The sequence below is a fragment of the Taurulus bubalis genome (genome assembly GCF_910589615.1).
Source record: "Taurulus bubalis genome assembly, chromosome: 3".
In the NCBI taxonomy this organism is placed as follows: Eukaryota; Metazoa; Chordata; class Actinopteri; order Perciformes; family Cottidae; genus Taurulus; species Taurulus bubalis.
The window spans coordinates 41,206,427-41,211,426 of record NC_136591.1 but is presented as its reverse complement, the minus strand read 5'-3'; positions in this window follow the sequence as shown (position 1 = coordinate 41,211,426).

Below are 5,000 nucleotides of genomic sequence, written 5' to 3'. Positions count from 1 at the left end.
TTTTAAAGCCAACAAGTTGTGTACTTCAGTGTTTCCCCTACTGTTATAACAGGGGGGCGGGGCTTAGCCCTGAAGAAACCCCCGCTGTAATGTTCTCGATAGCTCCAGATCACAAGTTGTCATTTATGGTTCTCTTTCCCATAGAACCGGTCTACACCTTGTTCTATAAACCAAACTAAACGGCCGTATGTTATTGATCATATCCACACCACAGCTTGTCATTTATGTCTCTACATGGTCGCGTTTACTTGAAAGTGATTGCAATTTTCTTTATTCTGTTACTTAACCTTAATATACGCACAGATGGAGTCACAAAATGAAGTTATTTACAGAAAGAGTTTGAGAACCACTACTTTAAGTGTTTGTGTCGTCGCCTCTGAAGCTGTAAACCTAGTGGCCATTATGTCTGAATGTTACTGTGTAAAAGTACAACAACAAAGTAGCCACTTGTTTCATACATATTATATTATTATTATTATTTTAAAAGCCATCCCAGAGACTGTATATATATAGAGTGGATGTCAGCATAGACTTCTATACAACCAGAGGAGTCTCCCCCTGGTGGTTAGTAGAGAGAAGGCAGCTTTAACACATGACGCATAGACTTCTATACAACCAGAGGAGTCTCCCCCTGGTGGTCAGTAGAGAGAAGGCAGCTTTAACATATGACGCATAGACTTCTATACAACCAGAGGAGTCTCCCATTGGTGGTTAGGAGAGAGAAGGCAGCTTTAACACATGAAGCATAGACTTCTATACAACCAGAGGAGTCGCCCCCTGGTGGTCAGTAGAGAGAATGCAGCTTTAACACATGAAGCATATACTTCTATACAACCAGGGGAGTCGCTCCTGGTGGTCAGGAGAGATAATGCAGCTTTAACACATGAAGCATATACTTCTATACAACCAGAGGAGTCACCCCTGGTGGTCAGGAGAGAGAATGCAGCTTTAACACATGAAGCATATACTTCTATACAACCAGAGGAGTCGCCCCCTGGTGGTCAGTAGAGATAATGCAGCTTTAACACATGAAGCATATACTTCTATACAACCAGAGGAGTCGCCCCTGGTGGTCAGGAGAGAAAATGCAGCTTTAACACATGAAGCATATACTTCTATACAACCAGAGGAGTCACCCCCTGGTGGTCAGGAGAGAGAATGCAGCTTTAACACATGAAGCATATACTTCTATACAACCAGAGGAGTCGCCCCCTGGTGGTCAGTAGAGATAATGCAGCTTTAACACATGAAGCATATACTTCTATACAACCAGAGGAGTCACCCCTGGTGGTCAGGAGAGAGAATGCAGCTTTAACACATGAAGCATATACTTCTATACAACCAGAGGAGTCGCACCCTGGTGGTCAGGAGAGAGAATGCAGCTTTAACACATGAAGCATATACTTCTATACAACCAGAGGAGTCGCCCCTGGTGGTCAGGAGAGAGAATGCAGCTTTAACACATGAAGCATATACTTCTATACAACCAGAGGAGTCACCCCCTGGTGGTCAGGAGAGAGAATGCAGCTTTAACACATGAAGCATATACTTCTATACAACCAGAGGAGTCGCACCCTGGTGGTCAGGAGAGAGAATGCAGCTTTAACACATGAAGCATAGACGTCTATACAACCAGAGGAGTCAAATATAAATTATAGATTTAGAGGATCGACAGTTTGGCTCAAAGATCTGATTCTGGATGACGTGAAAGTGCCTCAAACATTTCATAATAGTAATAATAATAATAATAATAATAATAATAATAATAATCACAATAATATTAAGCCTCAAACATTTAAAGTGTGAATAATAATTAAAGTTCATTCAGCGGTGGAGACGACAGACGGAGAAACAACGTTGTTGAAACGTCACCGCTTTCTCACAGCTGATTGACCCCGAAGGTTGACACCCTGACACACACACACACACACACACACACACACACACACACACACACACACACACACACACACACACACACACACACACACACACACACACTAACCTGGGAGGTCAAACCCTCACCCAGAGCCTGGAGGCAAAACACACAGCACCTCCCCCTTTACTTATCTTCTTCTTCCTCCTCCTTTACTTCTCCTCCACTTCTTTTCTTCCTCATCTTCTTCTTCTTCCTCTACTCCTCCTGTTGTTTAATCTTCCTCTTCCTCCTTCCTCTCTTTCTCTTCTTATTCTTCCTATCCTCCACCTCCTTTACTTCTACACTTCTCCTCCTCCTCCTCCTCCTCATCTTCTTCCTGTCCTCCTCCTTTACTTCTCCTCCTCCTGTTCTTTCCTCACACACTTAAATTCACATAGAAAGTTTAGAGTTCAGAGCTGATCGATCGGATTGTTCTTGTTTATAAAGTTTTGACAGCAGGTAAAAAGGTTCCCGACCAGCCGTCAATCACCCGGCTCCTCAGGGCCCAGATGACCTTTGACCTCTGGACCTTTTAATCTGTAAATCTCATATCAGATCCATAATGTTCAGGATCATTTAATCCCTCCTTCTCTCCTTTCCTCTCCGTCTGTTATTCATCCCTCTCTCCTCCCCGGCCGACACATTCTCATACATCTTTTTTCCTCTCTTTCTGCTTTCAATTTAAATCTTTTTTCCTTCTTTGTTTTATTTTTTCTTCACAATTCAGTTAAAATCTGTTGAATAAAAAATAAAAACAGATGTTTTTTATTGTTTTAATCTTAGAATTAACATTTGCAAAAGATGAAATGAAAGCCAGAGGAAATAGAGCTGAGCTGTTGATCTGAGAGGAGGAAGGAGTACTCAAGTACACAGGGCCCTCCAGACGTATTGCAACCCCTAGTAAATATGAGCAAAACAGGCTGTGAACATAATTATTTTCTGTTCATCCTCTTGGTCTTTCACTCAAAATATTGACAAAAAACATACATTTTCATTGAAGTAACATTTTCGAAAGAAACATTTCTTTTTTAGAAAATAAATAAATATTTTTCTCTTAAACATGTGTGCCACAATTATTGGCACCCCGAGAAAATCTCATGATTAAAATCTAACTGAAGTATATTTCCAGTCATATTTTACATTTTTAAGTTCACCTGTTTGATTAGGAACTCTTACGTGGTCAACCATACTTCAAAACATGACTTCAAAACTAGCATCAGATATCTACAAACTAGCATCAGATATCTACAAACTAGCATCAGATATCTACAAACTACCATCAGATATCTACAAACTAGCATCAGATATCTACAAAACTACCATCAGATATCTACAAAACTACTATCAGATATCTACAAAACTACCATCAGATATCTACAAACTACCATCAGATATCTACAAACTACCATCAGATATCTACAAACTACCATCAGATATCTACAAACTACTATCAGATATCTACAAACTACTATCATATATCTACAAACTACCATCAGATATCTACAAACTACTATCAGATATCTACAAACTACTATCATATATCTACAAACTAGCATCAGATATCTACAAAACTACCATCAGATATCTACAAACTACCATCAGATATCTACAAACTACCATCAGATATCTACAAACTAGCATCAGATATCTACAAACTACTATCAGATATCTACAAACTACCATCAGATATCTACAAACTACCATCAGATATCTACAAAACTACTATCAGATATCTACAAAACTACCATCAGATATCTACAAACTACCATCAGATATCTACAAACTACCATCAGATATCTACAAACTACCATCAGATATCTACAAACTACTATCAGATATCTACAAACTACTATCATATATCTACAAACTACCATCAGATATCTACAAACTACTATCAGATATCTACAAACTACTATCATATATCTACAAACTAGCATCAGATATCTACAAAACTACCATCAGATATCTACAAACTACCATCAGATATCTACAAACTACCATCAGATATCTACAAACTACTATCAGATATCTACAAACTACCATCAGATATCTACAAACTACCATCAGATATCTACAAAACTACTATCAGATATCTACAAAACTACCATCAGATATCTACAAACTACCATCAGATATCTACAAACTACCATCAAATATCTACAAACTACCATCAGATATCTACAAACTACTATCAGATATCTACAAACTACTATCATATATCTACAAACTACCATCAGATATCTACAAACTACTATCAGATATCTACAAACTACTATCATATATCTACAAACTAGCATCATATATCTACAAAACTACCATCAGATATCTACAAACTACCATCAGATATCTACAAACTACCATCAGATATCTACAAACTACCATCAGATATCTACAAACTACTATCAGATATCTACAAACTACTATCATATATCTACAAACTACCATCAGATATCTACAAACTACCATCAGATATCTACAAACTACCATCAGATATCTACAAACTACTATCATATATCTACAAACTACTATCAGATATCTACAAACTACCATCAGATATCTACACAACTACCATCAGATATCTACAAACTACCATCAGATATCTACACAACTACCATCAGATATCTACAAAACTACCATCAGATATCTACAAACTACCATCAGATATCTACAAACTACTATCAGATATCTACAAACTACTATCATATATCTACAAACTACCATCAGATATCTACAAACTACCATCAGATATCTACAAACTACTATCAGATATCTACAAACTACTATCATATATCTACAAACTACTATCAGATATCTACAAACTACCATCAGATATCTACACAACTACCATCAGATATCTACAAGCTACCATCAGATATCTACACAACTACCATCAGATATCTACAAAACTACCATCAGATATCTACAAACTACCATCAGATATCTACACAACTACCATCAGATATCTACAAAACTACCATCAGATATCTACAAACTACTATCAGATATCTACAAACTACTATCATATATCTACAAACTACTATCAGATATCTACAAACTACTATCATATATCTACAAACTACCA